Source organism: Capricornis sumatraensis, chromosome 12 (genome assembly GCF_032405125.1).
Source record: "Capricornis sumatraensis isolate serow.1 chromosome 12, serow.2, whole genome shotgun sequence".
NCBI classification, from domain to species: Eukaryota; Metazoa; Chordata; class Mammalia; order Artiodactyla; family Bovidae; genus Capricornis; species Capricornis sumatraensis.
Window position 1 is genome coordinate 77,910,254 of NC_091080.1, and position 26,008 is coordinate 77,936,261.

The 26,008-nt window shown below is 38.5% G+C and overlaps 1 protein-coding gene across 1 annotated transcript in view; it reads left to right on the top strand.

Moving 5' to 3' along the window:
- Nucleotides 1-26,008, top strand: part of GPC6 (glypican 6) — a 1,216,347-nt gene that overhangs the window by 797,372 nt on the left and 392,967 nt on the right. The window lies entirely within an intron of this gene.

Below are 26,008 nucleotides of genomic sequence, written 5' to 3' on the forward strand. Positions count from 1 at the left end.
GAATAAGGTGAGAAAATTAATGAGATGTATTCTCCAACCCTAACTCCCTGACAATTCCTTTCCCATGTAGTGTCATTTCACACTTTGCTGTTGTCATTGCCTGTTTTACCTGTTGCTTTTGCCAACTAGATTTTAAATTTCTTGAGAGCAGAGATTGTGTTTTATTGAAAAATGCATGGACAAGACCTCTACTAAGTACGATATAGGGCTATTTAAAGAAACAAAATATAAGCACGTCTCATTTCATTGCACTTCACTTTATTATGCTTGGTGGATATTGCATTTTTTTTAAATTGAAAGTTTAAAAATTGAACTCTGAGTCAAGCAAATCTATCACTGCCATTTTCCCAAGAGCATTTGCTCACTGCATGTCTGTCCCATTTTAGTAATTTTTGCCATACTTCAAAATTTTTCATCATTATTATATTCATTTTGATGATTTGTAATCCGTGCTCTTTAGGTGCTGCTAAAGTGATTGTTTGGGGTGCCACAAACTACACCCATAATGATAAATATGTGTGTTCTGACCGCTCCACCAACCAACCATTTCCTCATCTCTCTCCTTGTCTTGAGTCTCCCTAATCCCTGAAACACAACAATATTGGAATTAGGTCAGTTAATAACCCTACAATGTGTTCAAGTGAGAGGTAGAATCACACATCTCTCACTTTAAATCAAAAGCTAGAAATGACTAAGCTTAGTGAGGAAAGCACGTGGAAGCCCTAAGCTAGACCTCTTGCATCAGTTAGCCAAGTCACGGATGCAAACAAAACATCTTTGAAAGAAATTAAAAGTGTTTCTCCAGTGAACACAAGAATGATAGGATAGCAAAACAGCGTTATTGCTGATGTGCAGGAAATTTGAATGGTCTGGATAGAAGATCAAACCAGCCACAACATTCCCTTAAGCCTAAGCTTAATCCAGAGGAAGCCCCTAACTCTCTTTAGGTCTGTGAAGGCTGAGAAAAGTGAGGAAGATACAGAAGAAAAGTTTGAAGCTGGCAGAGGTTGATTCTTGACATTTAAGAAAAGAAGTCACCTCCATAATGTAAAAGTGCAAGGTGAAGTAGCAGGTGCTGATGTAGAAGCTGCAATAAGTTATCCAGAAGATCTAGCCAAGATAACTAATGAGGGTGGCCACACGAAGCAACAGATTTTCAATGTCAATTGGAAGAATGTATTGGAAGAAGATCCTAAATAGGGCTTCATAGCTAGAGAAGAGAAGTCAATACCTGGCTTCAAAGCTTCAAAGGACAGGCTGACTCTCTTTTTAGGGGCTAAGGAAGCTGATGATTTTAAGTTGGATCTAGTGCTCACTTATTTTTTTTTTTTAATCCAAGAGCTGTTAAGAATTATGTTAAATCTACTCTGTCCGTGCTCTGTAAATGGAACAACAAAGCCTGGATGACAGCACGTCTGTTCACAACATGGTTTACTGAAAACTTTAAGCCCAGTGTTGAGACCTACTGCTCAAGAGAAAAGATTCTTTTCAAAATATTATTGCTCATTGACAATCTGCATCTGGTCACCCAAGAGCTCTGATGGAGTTGTACAAGGGGACTTATATTGTTTTCATGCCTGCAAATACAACATCTATTCTGTAGCCCACAGATTAAGGAGTCATTTTGACTTTCAAGTCTCATTATTTAAGAACATACTTCATAAGCCTTTAACTACCAGACAGTGATTCCTCTAATGGATCTGGGCAAAGTCAATTAAAAACATTCTTAAAAGGATTCACCATTTGAGATGCCATTAAAAACATTCTTGATTCATGGAAGGAGGCCAAAATAGCAACGTTATCAGGACTTCAGAAGAAGTTGATTCCAACTTTGATGGATTTGAGACTTCAGTGGAAGAAGTTAACTGCAGATGTAGTGGAATTAACAACGGAGCTAGAATTTATTAGAAGTGGTGCCTGAAGAGCTAACTGAACTGCTATCATCTTCTGATCAGACTTCTTATGGGTGAGCAAAGTAAGTGGTTTCTGGAGATGACATCTATTCCTGGTGAAGATGCTGTAATGATTGTTGAAATGACGAGAAAGGACTTAGAGCACTACAAAAAATTATTTGATGAAGCAGCAGCAGGGGCTGAGGCAATTGAAGGATTGCCTTCAATTTTGAAGGAAGTTCTATTGTAGGTAAAATGCTATCAAACTGCATTGTATGCTTCAGAAAAATCACGTATGAAAAGAAGTCAATCAATGGGGCAGATATCATTGTTGTCAAACTTTAAGAAATTGCCACAGCCACCCTGAACCTTCAGCAACCACCATCCTCATCCATCTGCAGCCGGGAACACTGAAGCGAGACCCTCGACCAGCAAAATGATTACAGCTTGCTGAAGGGTCAAATGATGCTTAGCATTTTCTAGCACAAAGTAATTTTAAATGAAAGGTATGTACATTGTTCTTTTAGACATGTTAATGCACACTTAGTAGATTACAGTTAGTATAACCATAACTTTTACATGCACCGAGAAACCAAAGAAATTGTGTGGCCCACTTTATTGCAATTCACTTTATTGTGGTGGTCTGGAACCTGTAATATCTTTGATGTATGCCTGTCCTCTGATAGCTGCTACCCGCCTAATGGTAATTAGTGGAATCTTAGGCTTAGAACCTGAGGAAGAATTAATCTCTTTAGCAAGAATAGCAAAAGAGGTTCATTTCTCCATGCAGTCAATTCTATCCTTTTGGAAATGGCTTCCCAGGTGACTCAAGTGGTAAAGAATCCTCCTGCTAGTGCAAGAGACCCAGGATATGCTGGATCCATCTCTGGGTGGGAAGATCCCCTGGAGTAGGAAATGGCAACCCACTCCAGTGTTCTTGCCTAGAGAATTCCATGGACAGAAGAGCCTGGTAGGCTATAGTCCAAAGGGTCACAAACAGTCAGACATAACTGAGCATGCACACACGTGGTGGCTTTCTAGAACACAGTGTTGAGAAGGATTCTGCGATTAAGTCTGGGCTTGGAGCCAAAGAATCATCACCCACATCACCTGTGGTCTTGGGAGAGAGTGTGGGGATATGTACGCACTGCTTTTGCCATCCTTCTGTGGTCAGACTTTGAAAATCAGTAAGAACAGTTGACTGGCTTTTAAATGGCTTTAGACAGAGTGACAAAGTGGTGCCCATTAGATTGACTGATTGATCTTTCTTTAGGCTATTTTTATGAGGAAGTGGTTGAATCAGAATAAAGATTACAAATTTTTTTGTTGAGTTTTCGCATATGTTTGGTGCCATTCCTAAGTGACATGCAATTTGAAGAATGTTAAATACAAAGGGTCAGTTTTCCACACAACTGATCTTTAAATATTTCCTCTGTTTACTATGTATAAGCAAATGATGCAGGGAAAAATGGTATAAGCAAATGTGAACCACAGCTTTGAAAGACGCACTCAAGTGCACACACGTGGACACACATAGGAAATGACCATTTTTCATCTCATGAAATTGTAAATGTTCATCTTCAAACATCACAGAAAATGTCTTTGATACTGTCACAGATAAAATATAATAATTGTCCTATTGCCCACTGAATTCTAGCACCATTTTATTAATTAAGGATAAATTTGAATTATGTTATTTAGGATCAAAGCGAAATGCCTAACCTAATGATACTGAAAGAGTAATAATGTCAGCCTCTTGATAGAATTTATTTTCCTCTTAGCGCTTATCTTCCATAAACCATGATATTTGATATTTCCGTAGGAGCAAAGGAATGAAGGTGCTATTTTTTGATGCAACATGTGACTTGCAAGATTTGCATGTGTGTGAATTAAACCATGCCCTTACAAACACATCTAGGATAATAGTTCATAAGGATAAAATGTAGAGTTGGGAGGGAAACATAGGATTTGGAGTTTTCTGTAATGTCAGAGTAGGCAGACCTTACATGTATTTCCTAAGTGGAGACGTGGCCTTTATTGCCAATATCTTGTTACTGTAGGAACTGTAAATATATGGCAACTCAATACTTCACTGATATTTTAAAAGCTCATTGCTTCATTGATTTTCTTTCTTCCTTAGTATAATCAGAATGGACACAGTAAGACAGAAAGTTGAGGACATTAATATGAACATCTCAGCTAAGTGTTCCTGAAAACTCAGTGTAGTACAGCAGGACTTTCCAGATCATGTATTACATTATTTGTTTTACTCTTACAAAGAACTCAGTTCAGTTCAGTCCAGTCACTCAGTCGTGTCCGACTCTTTGCGACCCCATGAATCGCAGCACGCCAGGCCTCCCTGTTCATCACCATCTCCCGGAGTTCACTCAGACTCACGTCCATCAAGTCAGTGATGCCATCCAGCCATCTCATCCTTGGTCGTCCCCTTCTCCTCCCGCCCCCAATCCCTCCCAGCGTCAGAGTCTTTTCCAATGAGTCAGCTCTTCGCATGAGGTGGCCAAAGGACTGGAGTTTCAGCTTCAGCATCATTCCTTCCAAAGAAATCCCAGGGCTGATCTCCTTCAGAATGGACTGGTTGGATCTCCTTGCAGTCCGAGGGACTCTCAAGAGTCTTCTCCAACACCACAGTTCAAATGCATCAATTCTTTGGCGCTCAGCCTTCTTCACAGTCCAACTCTCACATCCATACATGACCACTGGAAAAACCATAGCCTTGACTAGATGGACCTTAGTCAGCAAAGTAATGTCTCTGCTTTTGAATATACTATCTAGGTTAGTCATAACTTTTCTTCCAAGGAGTAAGCATCTTTTAATTTCATGGCTGCAATCACCATCTGCAGTGATTTTGGAGCCCAGGAAAATAAAGTCTGACACTGTTTCCACTGTTTCCCCATCTATTTCCCATGGAGTGATGGGACCAGATGCCATGATCTTCGTTTTCTGAATGTTGAGCTTTAAGCCAACTTTTTCACTCTCCTCTTTCACTTTCATCAAGAGGCTTTTTAGCTCCTCTTCACTTTCTGCCATGAGGGTGGTGTCATCTGCATGTCTGAGGTTATTGATATTTCTCCCAGCAATCTTGATTCCAGCTTGTGTTTCTTCCAGTCCAGCATTTCTCATGATGTTCTCTAATGAAATTATTATAACATGTCTTTATCTTAATCTCCCAGTTAATATAGGAAATATTACTTAGGAAGAAGAAATACCTACATCCCATATATCACATTTTTCTACTGTTCTCTCTAGAAAAAGTAACTCTGGCAATACAGATTTTATCTCATATCAGGTCATGATACTTTATCCCCTAATCATTTTGTTTAATTAAACTATGGTTGATTTACAATATTGTGTTAGTTTCACGTGTACAGCTTCAGATTCTTTTCCATCATAACTTATTATAAGATATTGAATATAGTTCCATGTGCTATGGAGCAAATCCTTGTTGTTTATCCCCTGTATCTTTAACCATTAATAAAATACTATGCCAGTGTTTTTTCTTCCACATCATATGCCTTCCATTTGCAACTAGACATTCAATAGAAATTATTTTATAGTTTTTTTAACTTTTTTTCCAATTGTGTATCAACAAATTTTTCCCTCATTTTGAATCCCAAGTGCATTTTAATTTCTACTTACACTTAATTTATAAGATACCCCATGAAATATCTTCATGCAATTCTACAGTGATAGATTTTAAGGAATGCTTCCAAGGGTATAATGTAACTGTGAAGGTATCAAACTGTACCTATCAGAGCATTTTTCAACATGGTGGAAGTGGTAGAGTAAAAGAAGAGGTCATGGCTGAAGCATGCTTTTGAGTTCTATCACTTGAGATTGCTTGAATAAATCACCATTATACATCACTTATGAGATAATGGATGCCTTAGTCTGTATAGTGATATAACATCACTCTGTCAACATTAAGCTTTAGAATTGGCATGTATTTTAATTTCATAAATCTGAATATTAAAAAATATATATTTTCTCTGTACAGGTGACCTAGAGCTAGTTTTGTGCATTTCCCTGTAACTATGTATATATGTGTAGTATACAGACAAACATATAGATACATATTTATACAGTATATGTAGACACATCTATAGGGTATTTAAACATATATTCCACACATATATACTTATATAAGTCATAAAATAATTTATATTATATAGTATATGTATATACATTTATAGTTTATATAATAGTATATTATATATAGTGTCTTTTAAATTGTTTAATTTTTGGTTGTTATAGATCCTGTATTAGATCAATAAGCTTCCTTTTGTAAGTTTTGTTCTGATATAGCATGTATTTGTTTAAGGTTAACATTAATTATTAAAACTAGAATCCACTATGCAACCATATAAAGTGTGAGGGAATCTGCTTTTTCAATGAAATAGAAGTACTCTTTTTTTCCCTTCACTTGAAAGTATAGCTTTTCTGATTAGATCAATTTAATTATTTACTTTTTCTCTAAAGGTCATGTTTTTATAAATGTTTTTCTCTAGCTTTATTGAGGTATACTTGGCAAAATCGTAAATATTTACAATATAAAATGTGATGATTTGATAAACATTTTATGCATATTTCAAAAATTGTATATAATATGTTATCTTTGTGCTATCCTCATCAAAGCAATTAGGGAGAGGAGTGTGTTTGCCTATTTGACAGCTTAGCGGAGAATATTATTCTTGCCTTTATTTTTAACCTGTGGTTGCGCTCAAGGTTAATTCAAGGTATCAGGAAAGTGAGACTGTGACAAGATTTAGTGATCACAGGGGCAATTAATGCAAGATCAGCCGCCTGGATATTGATTCTCATATCATGGCATCTTGGCAAAATGAAGTCATCATTTCATCAGACTTTTAGTTATACTAATAAATGATTCTCAGAATAGCCTGTCCTTAGCTTTGATGCTGGCAGTTCTATCATCGCTTGTGAACTTAAAAGGATAGTGAATAAGAAATTTAGGGAAGTGGTAGAATGATTATAGATACATAAGAAAAGCATATGTGCTAAGCTTCTCTTGCTATGCAAGGAAGACAGAGAGTTTCTCTCTAAACCTGTTAGTTCTTAGAACTCCTTGGTGATCTTTATACAAAATTCTCATGAAGATTATCATATCTGATTTCTTTTTGATGGAAACAACTAAGTGAAGTTAACCTTGGTTTTGGAACAATGTCAGTAAGATTTTGGAGCCTGGAGATGATTGTATATTAAAGTCCTTCCTTCCCTATAGTTTTCAAGTGCTGAGTCTGAGAGCTAATAATGAAACTTTTCTTACCTGTATTATGTCATAGAAGACAAATAATACATATCTATATAAGCTACTTTAGCTTATGCAAATCAATATATTTGGATATGATTCTTTCTTGCAAATCCTTTTTTAAAGAAATTTAAGAAATTCCAATTCATGAAAATTCTTACTGTTTTCAAAATAATTTATTTTCTTCCCAGTCAATTTTAAAAATAAATGTGTCTCCTCTACTGAAATTTCTATATCTGATTTAGTTTGCACCTAAAACACTGCCATTGTGCTTTGTGCGAATTAGTTCTATGAGAATTCAGTTGAATATGTATTTTTTGAAGAATCCATTTTGTTTTTATCTTAAAAATACAATGTAGGTATAGCTATTATTTTATTATTTCTATTTTAAAAAGTGATTGTTATTGGCCACAATTGCCATCACTTTTAAAGAGGACACTGTACTTGAGAATATTTATTTTATTCTAAAATACGGAGTAAATCCAAAGTAGATAAACTACCTTATGTTGTTTCCCAGATATAAAATGTTTATGTTTGTTTCTGCATTTTATTTAAAAGACCACAGTGATCTAGCATAGTGAAGGCAAAACATTTGTATTTGCAAAGTATCAAGAAAAATAAAGAAGGCTTTTATTTCAAAAATACTTCTAAAAGACATTATTTTTCAAATTAATAAAGATAAACTATAAGTGTTTCAAAGAATAATTTCAAAATCACACTTCTGCTTTTCTGTTTAAAGCTTTGGGATCTTCCCTGGTGGTCCAGTGCCTAGGACTCCAGTGAAGGTGGCCCAGGTTCGATCTCTGATCAAGGAACTAGATCCCACATGCCTCAGTTAAGAGGGTGCATGCCACAGCTGGAGGATCCTGCATGCTGCACTAAGACCCAGCACAGTCCACAAAAAAAAAAAGAGAATGTTTTTAAATTTCCTTTTAAGTAAGTGTATAACCCTAATCTATCCCAGGTAACTTTCTTGGTGAAGTTTATGCCAGTGTGAAAACCTCTTGCCCTGGGAATTTAATTGCAAGTACAGAAATATTTTGCCTTAAAAAAACTATACTATTGTCTCACAAGTCATTTTTATCTTTAGTTAATTTGATATTTCTAAACAGTATTAGTCCTTTGGAAATGGCTGTGACTTTGGGATTGACTATGTGTTCTTATAGAGTACATTTTTGTTTTAACCCTGATAATTGTTTCCATTACTTGGAATCATTTTTAATTCTAAAAAAGGAATTCTATTTTAGCTCATTATTAACTCTGGGAAGGTGGAAATCGATATGTACCGCTCGTTAAGAGCTCTCCAACACACAGCACAGGCTTCACAGGTGGCGGTAGCGGCAAAGAATCCACCTGCCAATGCAAGAGACGTGGGTTTGATTCCTGGGTGGGGAAGATCCCCTGGAGAAGGAAATGGCAAGCCACTCCAGTATTCTTGCCTATGAGATCCCATGGACAGAGGAGCCTGATGGACTATAGTCCGGGGGTCTCAAAGAGTGGACACCCCTGGGCACTCAACACCCAGCACAGACAGACCAGTAAAGGTGCTACAGCAGTGCCTGCAGACGTTGTCCTGGAGGCTGTGGCTAGTGGTGTCTGTTGAAGATCTTTACATTGAAAGATGTGAGTGCTTCTCACTTGTTTTGTTTTGCTTTGCCAATCTGTGCTGTAAACTTATAGCTTTGGTCTGATAGCCAGTGCTATTTTTAAAAGATACTCATTCCTTTCTTCACTCATCTGGCAAATATTTATCATACATATTGTGGATCAAACTCTCAGGATATGCTGAGAATTCAATAAGATGCAAGACAGACAGCACTTGGGCTGAGACCAAGCTTCCATTTTAATGGTTCTATATTGTCTAGGTGTCATTTTACAAGGGATAAATAACCTGCCGGGCTTTCAGTGTGTGTGTTAGTTATACCCCGTGGACTGTAGCCCACCAGATCCTCTGTCCATGGAATTCTCCAGGCAAGAATACTGGTGTGGGTAGCCATTCCCTTCTCCGGGGGATCTTCCCTACCCCGGGATTGAACCCAGGTCTCCGGCATTGCAGGCAGATTCTTTACCTTCTGAGCCACCAATCAGTAGATACACTTGTTATATACTTTTTCTAGCCCGTTTCCAATTTCTTGGGACTTGAGTTTGATATAAATGTTGACTTTTCATTTTTCAAAGTAGTACTGCTGCTGCTGCTAAGTCGCTTCAGTTGTGTCCAGCTCTGTGGAACCCCATAGACGGTAGCCCATCAGGCTCCCCCATCCCTGGGATTCTCCAGGCAAGAACACTGGCGTGGGTTGCCATTGCCTTCTCCAATGCATGAAAGTGAAAAGTGAAAGTGAAGTCGCTCAGTCGTGTCCGACCCTCGGCGACCCCATGGACTGCAACCTTTCAGGCTCCTCCACCCATAGGATTTTCCAGGCAAGAGTACTGGAGTGGGGCGCCATTGCCTTCTGCCACACAAAGCCCTTTCTTCTGTGGCTCTTTCTGGCATTTCCTCTTTTGTCTCTCATCTAACCTCTTTCATATTGCATCATTGTTGCTATTGTTTAGTCTCTAAGTCGTGTCCAGCTCTTTGCAATCCCATGGACTGTAGCCTGCCAGGCTCCTCTCTAGATGGAATTCTCCAGCAAAAAACACTGGAGTGGGTTGCCATTCCTTCTCCAGAGTATCTTCCCCACCCAGGGATCGAACCCAAGTATCCTGTAGAGTCCTTACCACTGAGCCATCAGAGACACCAACCTTGCACTCTGAGATCCAGCTGTTCTTTTTGTTTGTTTGTTTGCCACACCATGCAGCATATGGGATTGCAGTTCCCAGGGACTGAACCCACGCCCCTTTCTGTACTGGGAGTATAGAGTCTTACCCACCGACCACTAGAGAAGTCCCTTCAGCTATTCTTAATTGTTTGCATTTCTTAATTTCCATTGCCCCATATCCTCTGGTCCCTTTAACGAATTAAGTTGGATTAACCTGGTCTTCGTCCAAGTGTGTTTTTAGTTGTGCTAGTCACTAATGAGCAAACAAGCATGGTTTAGGAACTTAGTGTTCAGGGATGGAACTATAAATTATATAACCACAAAAATACAGTTTTTCAATTGCAGTTACATAGAAATGATATAAGAATGACTGAAATTTAAAATTTAAAATATTTTTCTCCAACTTCATGGAATTACTTTGACTATTTTCCATGAACCTTATAAAAATCACCTCAACAGTAGCTTTTGGGGCTAGGAGGTAGAAAAACTGGTACATGTCTATATTTTTGTCATTCCCAGAAAATATGAGGAAAAAGCAAATGGCTATGAATGAGTTTCATCGTGTTGAGATAGCCTAAGAAAACCTCGATTTTTTTCAGAGGAAAGTAAAGGAGTTTTTTGTTTTGTTTTTTAATAAGCCCCAAGCCAATCATTTTAATCAGCATATCAAATCAATTGTGATTTCCCTGTAATTGTTTCCTGCAATCATCCTTACTTGAAATCTGACATCTTTCCCCAACCACTTTGAAGATGTAGTGCACAACAGAATGAGTTTACCACTAAAACTGCAATTTCCCTGAAAATACTTGGAATGGTATAACTTGGAATGGTATTATGGTATAATGGTATGACTGTGTAATTATAATCTCAGGGTGAAAGTGAAAGTGTTAGTCCCTCAGTTGTGTCCAACTCTTTGCAACTCCTTAGACTGTAGCCCACCAGGCTCCTCTGTCCATGGGATTTCCCAGACAAGAATACTGGAGTGCTTTGCCATTTCCTTCTCCAGGGAATCTTCCTGACCTAGGGATCGAATCCAGGTCTTCCACATTGCAGGAAGATTCTTTACTGTCTGAGCCACCAAGGAAGCTCATAATCTCAGGGTTCACAAAGTAAATACAGAAGAGAGATAAGGATGAGTTGTGAGTGCAGACTTCATTGGGAAGAGTTTCTGCTCGTTTCAGCTACTTCATTGTTGGGTATGAGTATTTATTCTGCAGGAAAAATCTCTCTCTCTTTTTTTTTTTTTCGCCACACACTGCCCTTGAGATGATCAGACTAGGTTTCCATAAAACTTTTCAGTTGGTGTAGTGAGCTTCCTCTCCAGAAAAATCACAGTGACATACCAATGTGGAGGCTTAGAGTCCTTAGGTGCGTGGACCCAAGAGAATATTTTTCTCAGTGGTTGATGCTTTCTTGTTTCCCCTTGCCTTTGTTTTTTTGAAGCATTTAGTAGTTGAAGAAAGCAAGCTGGTCTCCTGATTAGATAAACACCACTCCAGTGCACAGTAAGAGGCCAATGTTGTAAACAAAATAATGTTTCAGAATTCTATGGAGTTCATGCCAACTGGTCCAAAGAAACAATTTAAACTAAGAGATCCTGTGTGGATTTCAAAATGCATCTTTACTCTCGGGACTTCTTTCATCTTTCCGTGATATTTAAGTAGGATTTTGCAAGCTAGTCATTTTTTAGCTTGTCTAGAAAAATAGCCACATGTCTAGAAACAGAGTTGTAGTGGTCCTGATTTAGAATAAAAAAACCTGATTTCTGATCCTGAGCTTGGCCACTAACTTTTTGACAAAGTCATCTACCTTTTGGGGGAACTTCAGTTTCCTCATTGGAAAAATGAAGGGGTTGTCTTGCAGGTGTGGTATTCAAACTATGATCATTAGAAACCCAAAGGTCCTGGTGGGGGTCAGGACCAAGTACCCTTATAAGGGATGCTCTAGGTCACCTCCCCCCATCTAAATCCAAACCACTCCAGTTTTTCCTCTCTTAAAAATGTTGTGTTTCAGTAACAGCTTTTAGACTTGGATTTCACTGATGAGTGAACAAATGAATAAATAAAGAAACAAATGTTTCTTATTGGCTCTAAAATTCCATACGGGGCATGCTATTAGGCCAGATTTATGCCCTTCACAGGGCTTCCCTGTGGCTTAGCTGGTAAAGAATCCATCTGTAATGTGGGAGACCTGGATTCATTCCCTGGATTGGGAAGATCCCCTAGAGAAGAGAAAGGCTACCCACTCCAGTATTCAGGCCTGGAGAACGCCATGGACTGTATAGTCCATGGGGCTGCAAACAGTCAGGCACAACTGAGCAACTTTCACAACTCACAACAACATGCCCTTCACATGCAAGAAGTGGCAAGTGTATACTTGCTCCTTTATCTGTTAAAAGTAATTTAACTTGTTAAGATTCCTCTTTGTGTATATTTTAGAATAAATTTGGCTTTCTTCCAAGCATCTTCCCCCATTGGCTAAACAGCTACTGTAGGCATCAGTCCGAAGACAAAACTGTGACTTTGTGGGGGAAAATTGGGGGATTCTCCTCCCTTGGTGCCCAAAGCACTAAGGCTGTGGTAGAAACTCTATTCTCTAAACACAAAGAAAGAAAGTCTTTACCTCTATCACCCTAACGTAAAAAGATGGATGATTCTGAATGTGTGTGTATGCATGTGTGTTTGTGCTTAAAGTTCAGAAATCTACCAAGATTTCAAGACTTTTACAGAAGGAAGAGAGGAGTAATATATTGGCTTTATTCAAAAAAGACAAGATTTGTCAATAAAGTAGTGGAAAAAGGTGATAATTAAAATAAATTAGAAAAGCTTCTGAATTTGCTTTGTATCGGAGAAGCATTCATTAAATGTTGCTGATACACACGTGATTTTGAAAGTAGACAGCAGAGGCACTACAGCTTTATCAACAAGAGAAACAAAGCTTATAAAGGAAAATCAGGAGAATCAGAGAGAGCACGATGATGAGTCTTTCCCTTCCTTTCACCTCCCCTTTCCATCTCTAGTGCTGTGTCAGACTTCAATATATTCTGGCTGTGTTAATTTTGGATATGGGCATGTGACTTGCCATAGTCAATTTCTGTAAGTAAAATGTGTGGCCAGAAATTTTGTGCAACAACCAAAACCCTCCTCTATAGAGTCTGCTGATTTCTGTTGTGCAAATCAGCACCAGCTATGGAATTTGGAAGGGAGGTGGCATATAGTGCATTTCCACTGTGTGGATGCAACAGATGCAGATAATCTCAATAGCATAGATGACAGGAAAACATAATACATAAATTCGGAGGTGATGGTCTTGACCATTTACTCTTTGATTTTGATGTAATTTAAAGTTTATATAATTTAATATTTTAACATCTCACTCACCAGATTTCCCAAAACTTAACACTGTCTCTTGCAAGATTATACAAGGCAACTCCAGCACATCCACTGTGCCGTGCTGTGCTTCCTAATTCGGTCATGTCTGAAGCTTGGTGACCACATGGACTGTAGCCTGCCAAGCTCCTCTGTCCATGGGGATTCTCCAGGCTAGAATACTGGAGTGGGTTGCCATTTCCTCCTCCAGAGGATCCTCCCAAGACAGGGATCAAACTCAGGTCTCCCGCGTTGCAGGCAGATTCTTTACCACTGAGCCACCAGGGAAGTCCCTTTGTAGATTACTGATACATATTAAACAGCAAGGCAATAAAACTCAGTTTTCTCACAAAATAGCCGTCATCTTGATTTTTCTTCATTTGGCAACTTGTCCAAGAGTCCAATTTATACTTGGTTTCCAGAATTTTGGGACTGTCTAAATTGAAGACTTTTATAATAATCATTGTATGGGCATTCAGTACTTCCTTGTCTCCATGCTTTTCCTCCATCAGGTCCCCCCTCCTTCAATACTGCACCCCTCTCTTTTCTCCTACAAATTACCTCCTACAAACTCTTCTGTAAAGCCCCCAACTAGACACGTAGAGAGTAAGTTCCATGAAATCAGAGACTCTACCCATTTTGCTCACTACTATATTCCTCAGTTCAGGTCAGTTCAGTTGCTCAGTTGTGTCCGACTTTTCGCGACCCCATGGACTGCAGCACGCCAGGCCTCCCTGTCTATCACCAGCTCCCGGAGTCTACCCAAACTCATGTCCATTGAGTTGGAGATGCCATCCAACCATCTCATCCTCTGTTGTCCTGGTAGCTGGCAAAGAATTGGTGTTCAGTTATGCTTGCCAAATATATTTTGAAAATAAAACACTTTTCTAAGCTGTTTACACATTAATGTATGTGTTGTTCTGTTTATCCTTATATATTACATTGAACGGACTCATTTATGTGTGTTAGCATAAGCCCTAAATCCCATGAGGCCAGTGTCACTGTCATCTTTCTATATTAAGCCATGGCAATGTTTAGCACTCCCATCAGGAATTTAACAAATGTTTATTTCTATTTGAACATCTCCTATACTTTCTGTGTATAGCAATGAGATGTCTTTCCATGGATATAAATTTTATTCACAGCTGGAAAGTTGGGGCTAGGGGTTTAAGAGTGACAAGACTAAAGAGAGGTGCTTATGATGGGGTAGCATCATAAAATGTCTACAAAACAGGCCGGGTAAAAACTTAAAAATGTACGTGAATTCAGTTATCATAATAAAGATAATCACTTTGCATTTATATAGCGCTTTGCAGCAAAATGAATTTCAAAGCAATTTGCCAAACGTTTTTACAAAGGATCACTTGGCTGGGTCCCAAAGAGTGTCTTCTGGGGTGGGACCCTGCAGCTGTTCACAGGGCATATCTAGAAACCAAAGAGCTGGTTTACTGAGCTGAGCAGGGGAGAGGCAGGCTTATGCGATGCTGCCAGGAGACACACACGGCCCGTATCATAAGATGCCAGGTCCTAATCCATACTGAGGGCTTGTCTCCCTCAGGTATGTGCTGCCATTTCTCAGAAAGGACATGGAAGAAGAGTCTCGGACCTCTCTAAAACAGGCGTACAACCCAGCTTAGGAAGAAGAAAGAGGCAGAGTAATTGATTTAGTGCCCGGAGGACAATCTAAGTTATTACAATTCAATCCAACATTTATTGAACTCCTTGGGGAAGTTACTTGAACTCTCTAAGCCTCAGTTTCCTTATTTGAAAAATTCTTTCCTCAGAGGTTATTATGAGGATTAAATGAGGAATGAACGTTAAGTGTTGAGCATGCTGCTGCTGCTGCTAAGTCGCTTCAGTCGTGTCTGACTCAGTGTGACCCCATAGACGGCAGCCCACCGGGCTCCGCCGTCCCTGGGATTCTCCAGGCAAGAACAAGGGAGTGGGTTGCCATTTCCTTCTCCAATGCATGAAAATGAAAAGTGAAAGTGAAGTCGCTCAGTCGTGTCCGACTCTTCGCGACCCCATGGACTGCAGCCTACCAGGCTCCTCCATCCATGGGATTTTCCAGGCAAGAGTACTGGAGTGGGGTGCATAGAGTACACCATATCTGGCTTACGTGGCATTATTTTTATAATCATCTTTGACTCTTTACCTTGCATTTCACTATGTATAATTAAAACAAGATATTTTATTTTTCTTTAAAATACTGTGTTTTTGGTTACAAATAGCTTCCACAATGCCTTCCAATTATTTTTATAAATTGAAAGAGAATTGTTCAAAATCAGTCTTATCAAATTATGTATAAGCTAAATTCCTATATAAATGTAGGCTTTTGTTCATCTTATATGTAGGGTTAGAGTTATAATGAGTAAGAATTATGACTGCATTTTGCTATACAGTAGAAACTAGCACAACATTGTAAAGCAACTATACTCCAATAAAAATAAACAAGTTACCAAAAAAAAAGAAATAATCATGACTATATTAATTCAGATCAAGCTAAATACCATACCATTCTCTAAATTGTTATGCATTTCGGCACACAATGAAAAGAACCCCAGAAAAACCTAAACAGGATGAGGATAGATTGGCAGATTCAAAACTAGCATATTATATATATCTGAATGTGAAAATAGATGATTTTATTCAAAACTAGTGTTTAGTAAGTTAAAGTAAATACATTGTCAAAGAGAAATTGCACCAGATGCAATTAAACAAGCATGGAAAATTTTATTTAAAACTATTGCAGTAGGGGAGAAAAATTGAACTCAACACCTCAGAAACAAAATGCAGGAGAATTTTTAAGCACTGAGGTGAGCTATTGGAAAACTGCTGGAGGAGGTTGGTGGAGTGGGGGGTGGTCAATATCATTAAGCCATTTTGTGTTTAGTCGTTGGTGCTTAATGAAGCGGGGGTTCTTATCCATCCAAGAGACGGAGACAGCAGCCCTTCCTTTCTTTGCGATTACTTTTCAAAGGAATGGCCCCCAGGTCCTTCAGAAAGATATTCCTTGCCTATATAAAACTGTCAAGAGGCTAAAAGAATATTTACATTTCAAAGGGACGAAGAAAGAATTTACAATTCCACGTTTCCTAAAATTAAATATTCTAAGGAAAGGGGGTCAGGAAATTAATAGGAAGAAACCCAACTAAAGCTTCATCAAGCTAAGGGAATGTTAAGGCCGTCTTGGTCAATATCCTCCCATGAAACTTGGTCAGCTTTGCTCTCCAGAAATATCTTACAATGAAGAAGAGTCAAAGCATGTTAGCAATAGGGTGGTTTTTTTTTTCCCCCTCCTATACCTGCTGATCATATGGACTTCCTTGGTGGCTCAGATGGTATAGAATCAGCCTGTAATGCAGGAGATCCGGGTTCCATCCTGGGGTCAGGAGGCTATCCTGGAGAAGGGAATGGCTACCCATTCCAGTATTCTTGCCTGGAGAATTCCATAGACAGAGGAGCCTGGTGGGCTACACTCTACAAGGTGGCAAACCGTTGGACACAACTGAGTGACTCTCACTTTCACTTTCACTGATCATGTAGCTGGGGAAAGAATATAACAGATAAATGTATTGGCAGAAATTATGAATGATATTATTTCAGTATTGACCTAGATTCATCTTAATTTATTCTAGAAATTAATCTACTAGAATTTACAAATGAATTATCAATATATTATAGAAGCACAGTTGGGGTAGTGATGTAAAGCAAGAAGAATGATGGCATAAAATGTTGAAGAACCCTGGATTCTATACTTTCTTACAAGTTTCATATTTCCATATATATTCAGAAGAGGGATAAAGTCTCACTGTCTTAAAATATGTAGAGATAAGTTTAGCAAAGATTTTTGTATTTTTTTTGTAATTAATGGGAGATTTGAATGGGCACATGGATCTCAAAGGTACTTTGTAGAGTTTGACCCTGAGTTACCTCAATTTAGGCTGAAAATATCCTACTGAAGCCTGAGAAAGGGAAAGGGCAATTATAAAGAGCTTTAATTTTTCCTAAATGGCTTTGCAAAGTGCTAATGAAAAATCATTTTCAATGGACCTTTCGTAGGATCCTGCTAGTGTTTCCGATTCAGGCAGTTAAAGAAATCAACAATAATACAGTCATCTTGAAAGAGGTAAAAATCGACCAAAGATAAGTGAATAATTCACATCTAGCTGTGAACAAAATCTAGTCTGAAGCCACAGCTCACTAAGCCACATGCTCCTTTTCCAAGGCTGTCAACCGTGGTCAATAATGAGTCACAGCAAAGAAAGTCGTGTGTGCTTTCTCCAATGTTGGCAACTTCCATCAATAAAGTATAATTGGAACCTGCCAAGAAAGCAGTGTGTCAAAGGTGTATTTAGGCAGAAACTTAGACGTTGAATTGTTTGTGTAAAAATTGAGCACATAGTCTAATTATAAGTTTAAGAACTTTAAAAAGTTGGAACATTGTAAATCTGCTGCGAGAGTGACTTATGCTATTGGAACATGACAACTACATCAATAAGCCTCAGTCAGAATAGAGGAAGAAGAGCCGACGTTACAAAGAGGAATGTTGCTTTCAGTAAGTCATTAGAGAGAGGGGTGAGAGAAATGGACTGTGTCTCTTTGATGGGGATAAGCAAGAAGATGGAAATATCATTTTAGTTTATCTCCTTAAAAGAGACACAAGTGAAATAAGACTGTTTTTTGTTAAGACAACAAGTAGGAGTTTTATCATCTTTTGTTTGTTAGGTGTTCAGTGTACCATCCTATAGGCTGCAACACTATTTAATTGAAACTTCCTGGACACTCAAAATAAAAGGTGATATGGTATTAAGAAGAAAATGGAGGCAAGATGCACAATCCATTTCACTGTTGATTGGACAGGTAGAGTATAGAAGAAAAGTTAAGTCAGTTCTGAAGATCATGGATATTTTGGTCGTTGTAATTATCTCTTCCTGTGACCCCAAATTCAGATGCTTCAACAGTAGCACTGCATGGCTTTAGCTGGAAGCCTTATTTGGAAGCCTGAAAATATGTCAAATTTGTATATCTTAGCTCTGGCCTGCTCTAGGAATCAAAGAATACAATTTAGTACTAGTAGTACACAATCAAGGATATAAACCGATTAATGGGCTATTTTGCTAGTTTGCTTCTTAATGTTGGTTATTTTAAATGTCTTTATTGAATTTTGTTATAATATTACTTCTATTTTATGGTTTCTTTGGTTTTTTTCGGGCACAAAGTGTATGGGATCTTGGCTCCCTGACCAGGGATCAAACCTGCACCCCATGCGATGGAAGGCAAAGTCTTAACCACGGGATTGCCAGGAAAGTGCCCTGTATTAGTGTGTTAAGTAGAATAAATGAAATAGTGTCTAGGATCAGTTTCTTACACATAGCTTTGCACATCATCAGCAAAATTGTGTTAATTATTCCAGTATTTACATAGAGTAATCTTGATTTTCCTCCATGTCACTTTGTAATAGATGGACCCCTCATCAATGCTGCTTTGGAGAGGAAATTTGTATCTATAGCGTAGCTAAATGTAACATGTATTAATGCAGTTTTTTGGAAGAAAAGCTATGATCAACCTAGACAGCATATTAAAAAGCAGAGACATTGCTTTGCCAGCAAAGGTCTGTCTAGTCAAAGCTATAGTTTTTCCAGTAGTCATGTATGGATGTGAGAGTTGGACTATAAAGAAAGCTGAGTGCCGAAGAATTGATGCTTTTGAACTGTGGTGTTGGAGAAGACTCTTGAGAATCCCTTGGGCAGCAAGGAGATCAAACAAGTCCATCCTAAAGGAAGTCAGTCCTGAGTGGAAGGACTGATGCTGAAGCTGAAACTTCAATACTTTGGCCACCTGATGCAAAGAACTGACTCACTGGAAAAGACCCTGATTCTGGGAAAGATTGAAGGCAGGAGGAGAAGGGGACAACAGAGAATGAGATGGTTGGATGGCATCACCAACTTTATGGACGTGAGTCTGAGTAAGCTCCGGGAGTTGGTGATAGACAGGGAAGCCTGGCGTGCCGCAGTCCATGGGGTCGCAAAGAGTCAGACACAACTGAGCAACTGAACTGAATGCAGAGAAGGGCAAAATATCATTTGCACATTTTTCTCTTATTTGCACTTCAAGTCATGTCAGATAATTGAGACAAGGACGAGAGACACTAAACAGGCAGCATTAATGACTGACTTACTGAAGCATGTGTTACAAAGTTGACTTGCAGTGGGATAGCCCAGGGAGGTACTCTTTCACTCCAGCACCTCCACCCCATGTCCATTTCTCATGTACTGACAAATAGCACTTGAAATATTTATATGAGAGAATGTAGATATTTTAATTGAACTTAAACTTTCTTTTTTATATCAAAGAGCACAAACTTATAATGATCACATGACAGATTTTTTAATACTTTTGTTTTCAAAATAATTTACTGCACTTCTCACTGGGCTTATCAATAAATAAGACCTGAAGTCAAGTTTTTAACTGAAAACTCATTATGTAAAATTATGTATAATTGACTTCTTACTATGTCACAAAGTAAAATGCAAAAATCAGTAAGATCAAAATCAAGCTTAAGGTTTGATACAATGCATGGTGTTCTGTAGGCTTTTTAGTCTGAATATATATTAGGAACTGGACTCCCAGGTGGCCCAAGTGGTAAAGAACCCCCTGCCAATGCAGGACATGCAAGAGATGCAGGTTTGATCCCTGGGTTGGGAAGATCCCTTGGAGTAGGAAAAGGCAACCCACTCCAGTGTTCTTGTCTGTAAAATTTCATGGACAGCGCACAAACAACTATTTCAGTGCAATTAGAAGGTAAAATTGATTTGGAATTTAAGGAGGCATGGGAAATGACTTTGGAATTTCAAGATAAAATTGATTTTTATTTGGGTTGTTCTAAATACATATGCTTTGCTTCATTTACATAATTCATGGAATTATGTCCCAGTTGGCTTGCATTTTAATATGTCAACATTGGCGCCATAGTTTACAAAGGTCATTTCAGGCTTCCTTGATAAATCTAGAGAGGAGTTTTGTGATGACCTGTATAAAATAGCAGCCTCTTGGAAATGCAGACTTTTCTTGTCTTATTGGCTTATCATCCAATCTAATTACTTGACCAAGTTGTTAAAGGGCTCTCTGCTCTAAAAGGTACAGTACCAGAATCACCATGAGCTGACTCTTTGCAAGGTTGGTAACTTGGACTTAGTAACACTGTCTGAAGGAAAAATAGACCAGGAAATGAGGGCTCTTTTCCTAGTTGTACAAGTAACTAATCAGTCACAAGATATAAACAAGCCACTTCATTCCCAGGACTCAATTTCATCATCTGGAATTCCTTTAGTCTCTTTTTTTGCATCAAGTGTTCAGCAAAATATGCAGTAAAGAAAATGAGCTCTAGAAGATTAGACTGTTTTATTATTTTACTCTCAATCCATTCTATCGAACTTATCTATGTCTGGCTTTTCTGATGTCTTTTCTCAAGAAAAACTATATATCTTCTTAACATAAACACTTTCTGAGAACATAATTTATTTCTGATAAGTGTCTAAATTAGATCTGTTTTCTTCAATAATCTTCAATACCCTCTGCTTTTTTTTTTTTTTTTTTTTAAGGCATATTGTGCTGAGGTGCTTTGATTTAGAAATGCAAATGATATTGAAATTCTTTCTTTCCTAAGGGTAAAAAGGCTATTAACCACCCACTTGTTTGTTTGGCTCTAGTTAATAGCTACAGTAAATGAACATGACAGATAGCACCAAATTTCAGCATTTGAACATTTTTACCATACACAAAGCTGGCACTTTAAAACAGAATCCCCATTAAATTAACTTATGTCATTCAGTCCTCAAAAACAAACATGTAGTTGCTCTGAATGTATTCTCATAGTGCTGCCATGGAAATAGGTGTAAACCTGGAGATTTCTTCTAGTCTGCCCATTTTCCTAGTTGCAAGACTTTGGACAAGATATTTGGCCTTTCTTCTTTCCATTTCCAGAGATAAACTGGGAATCTTAAGGGTTCATTGCAAGTTTCAAATGAGATCACATGAATTCAAGTATTTTGGAATCTACAAAGTACTACATAAAAATATATTACTATTTTGGATTGTGTCTGCAATTTGATTTATTTATTATTCCTGTTGGCATGAGAAATGTTCATGCTCATGTCTTCTAATTTCTGGAAAAATAAACAAAATATCTTTTTTGAATCTTAATTACCTCTCTAGTCACTAAGTTATTTCCTTGTTTGAAAATCAACTTTTGGAGGCTTCCCTGATGGCTCAGTGATAAAGCATCTGCCTGCCGATTCAGGAGACATGGGTTCTATCCCTGGTCCGGGGAGATCCCACATGCCACAGAGCAACTAAACCCATGCACCATAACCACTGAGCCTGTGCTATAGAGATGGAGAGTTGCAACTATTGAACCTGTGTGCCCTAGAGCCTGAGTTCCACAATAGGAGAAGCCACTGGAATGAGAAGCCCGCACATCAAAATTAGAGAGTAGCCCAGGAAGCAATGAAGACCCAGCACAGCCAAAAATAAATATAAATATATAAAATAAATAAAAAATTTTAAAGAAATTTTTCAAAAGAATCAACTTTTGAACAAATAATCCTCCCCAGTATTAACTTAAAAATCACCCAGATGGGCTTCTAAGTGCTAGATCCAGTCACCCTCAGCATTTACACCAGTGGCCACACTTTTCTTGCAGTTCCTCCTTTGGCTTTCATGATTCATAATACTGTACATGGTAGCCATTCATTCATTCTTTTATTCAAACACTCATTCATCCAGTGAGTCAACATATGTTGATTTACCCCTGAGTGTGGTTAGGCAGTTTCAAGGCCTTAGAGGTGCTCAACAATGAACAGTGAACACAGCTCAGGATTCCCTGTCCTCTTGGAGCTAACATTCCATGGGGGAGATGGACAGTCAACACATGGATCTTTATAGCTATTGCTTAAGTGATGTCTTTGCATTCTGCCCTCATGTGACATGACTGCAGTTGCTGCCACAGAGAGGACTTCGAAGGCTACGCGGAGAGTAGTCCAGTTGATGCTCTCGGTCCTTCTTTATGAGTCTCACTGGCTCCTCCTCTATTCCTACTGCCTTTAAATGGAAATTATGTGATGTTTGGTCTTTGTCATTCTTTTCTCCCTTCAAGTCTTTTTAGAAGAGTTTTGATTTTGTGTTTTTTAATCGATGAAACAATCTCCACTGCTACATTGAGCCTTAGTGGCTTGTCAGCATGTTTACATCCTTGAGACACAGAACTTTTAGCCCATTAAGTGTTAACTTCCTTATCATCATGGAGTCCACTTATACATGATGCCAATAACATGTATGTGTGTGTGGGCAAGTGTGTGCTCAGTCACTTTGATCCTGTCCAACTCTCTGCAAGCCTATGGACTGTAGCCCTCCAGGCTCCTCTGTCCACAGGATTTCGCAGGCAAGAATATTGGGATGGGTTTGTGATGCCCCCCTCCAGGGGATCCTCCCAACCCAGGGATCGAAACCCCATCTCCTGCATTGCAGGTGAATTCTTTGCTGCTTAGCCACTGAGGGAGCCAACTTATGTATAACGTTTTTCTAAATGTTTAAAGGGACATTGTTTTTTGTCTCTATATGTGCCTCTAACTTAAAGTTATGACCAACCTAGATAGCATATTCAAAAGCAGAGACATTATTTTGCCAACAAAGATCCGTCTAGTCAAGGCTATGGTTTTTCCAGTGGTCATGTATGGATATGAGAGTTGGACTGTGAAGAAAGCTGAGTGCCAAAGAATTGATGCTTTTGAACTGTGGTGTTGGAGAAGACTCTTGAGAGTCCCTTGGACTGCAAGGAGATCCAACCAGTCCATTCTGAAGGAGATCAGCCCTGGGATTTCTTTGGAAGGAATGATGCTGAAGCTGAAACTCCAGTCCTTTGGCCACCTCATGCGAAGAGTTGACTCATTGGAAAAGACTTTGATGCTGGGAGGGATTGGGGGCAGGAGGAGAAGGGGATGACGAGGATAAGATGGCTGGATGGCATCACGGACTCGATGGACGTGAGTCTGAGTGAACTCCAGGAGTTGGTGATGGACAAGGAGGCCTGGCGTGCTGCGATTCATGGGGTCACAAAGAGTCGGACACGACTGAGCGACTGAACTGAACTGAACTGAACTGAACTTACATTTGTTAAAGAAAAAATTTATATACTTAAGCTTAAAGTAACTTTTAAAAAAAGAGGGAGAGAAAATATATTGATAATGCAAAGTACCTGTTTTTATTTTTCTGGGCTCAATTTATGCCTTTGTCCACATATATTCCAAAATGTAAAACTATTTTTCTGCTGTCTGGTAAATGATAACAGCATCTGATTCCTTGCTTCTTTGTTCAGCCCTCCACATTATAACAAGAATCATCTTTCTAAACCAGAGTACATTTTTTTCACATCTCACCAGGTACACTCACACATGTACACCCCTCCTCTGCCCCCAGAAGTCCTCAGTGATTTTGACCTTTATACTCACACAAATAAAAAACAAGATTAGAGGTGAAGATATCCTATACAATTCTCTTCACACTGCTTTGCTTGTGTCTTCCCTAAATTAATTTTAAAAGAATTATATGTTCTTCTTATATAGGGTCACAGTTATTTTTAGCTAGCTGAAATATTTAAAAAATAGATTTATAAAGTTCAAATAATAGCAAAGAGTATAATTTCTGCCATATTGTAAATATTGACAGGATAAAACATTGCAGTACTCATTTAAATAAAAATCTAAATATCTCATTATACTAATGTAATTCATAAAGTATCCATTTAAAAGGACAAAACAAGTTTTCTTTCACAGTTGTGTTTCTTTCTCCTGAACTTGTATTTTCATTCTAATTTCCCCACATAAATTTATGCTGATATAGTGCATTTTTTGGAGAAGGCAATGGCACCCCACTCTAGTACTACTCTTGCCTGGAAAATCCCATGGACAGAGGAGCCTGGTGGGCTGTAGTCCATGGGGTCGCTGGGAGTCGGACACGACTGAGTGACTTCACTTTCACTTTTCACTTTCATGCATTGGAGAAGGAAATGGCAACCCACTCCAGTGTTCTTGCTTGGAGAATCCCAGGGATGGGGGAGCCTGGTGGGCTGCTGTCTATGGGGTCGCACAGAGTCGGACACGACTAAAGCGACTTAGCAGCAGCAGTGCATTTCTATATCTTGAAAAATTTAATAACAACTCTATCATTCTGTGGCAAATACATATATATAAAGTAAAATTAATTTTCTTTGAATTTCCATGGCCATAAGGCTCCAAGTGCTAACATTATCTTCTGGTTTGAGTTAATGTTATAACTACTGTTGGTATTAAATTCACCAAAACCACACAAATATCTTATATTCTTTGATAATTAAAGTTGAAAAGTAAAATTTTACTACAAATTCTTTCTTTAGTGAAATGGGTGAGATCCCCCCAGCCACTGGTTCATACTGTTTTGGATAAATTATTTTTTTTCAACTTTTTTATTTTATACTGGAGTATAGCGGATTAACAATGTTATGCTATTAACAGTTTCAGGTGGGCAGCAAAGGGCCTCAGCCATACATATACATATCCATTCTCCCCCAACCTCCCCTCCCAACGAGACTTCCAAATAACATTGAACAGAGTTCTCTGTGCTATGCGGTAGGTCCTTGTCGTTTGTCTATTTTATGTATAACAATGTGTACAGACTGATGCTGAAGCTGAAGCTCCAATACTTTGGTCCCCTGATGTGAAGAGATGACTCATTAGAAAAGACCCTGACGCTGGGAAAGATGGAGGGCAAGAGGAGAAGAGGGCAACAGAGGATAAGATGGTTGGATGGCATCACTGACTCAATAGATATGAGTTTGAGCAAACTCCTAGAGATAGTGAAGGACAGGGACGCCTTGTGTGCTGCAGTTCATGGGGTCGCAAAGAGTCAGACACCACTTAGTGACTGAACAGCAACATGTTTATAGAGTGTAATTCTGCATCAATTCCACTTTTTTTTATTATTAAGGAGTAGATATTAAGAAACATTATCCAGATAAATGTTTAATGAAAAATAAAAGGAATGTTGCTAGAGGGAAGTCATTCAGTTCTTTGAACTTCTTCCAAGCTATAGGCCAAAAAATGGCACAGTAGCTGTCTTCAAAGCTTATTTTTAATAATCTAGCAACTGAAAGTTTGATTAGGTCCTCTTTCAATTCTCTTGAAAGCAAAAAATAATGAACAACTATCTGCTTGTAAATGATATGTTACTCAGACACTGAATAATTTATTTCTCTACATGGATAATAACATTTTGAATTGTTCCTAGCACCATATCCCAATAACTTAGACTGTGGTGCTATGCATATTACTCTTAGGGATGGTAGAGAACAATGTCACTTTTTATCACTGGTGAGAAGTAAATGGTGAAAGAGATGACCTTGACCATAGACTCAGTCTTGCAGATCTATTCTAGGAAAGAATACATTTTGGGGATGAAGATGTGGAAATGGATTCACATAAAACCATTTCTGCTCAGGTATCTTTTGGAAAATGTTCGTGAGTCCTACTTAAGTTCTAGAGGAACAAGAACTGTCTGTTTATATATGGAACCCAGATGGTGATCCTAGATCTGTTGTCTTTGGGTAGAGAATGGACCTGGAGCTCAGGAAGACTGTCCTGAGAGTCATCCATGTTCAGTGAAGGGTGGTGG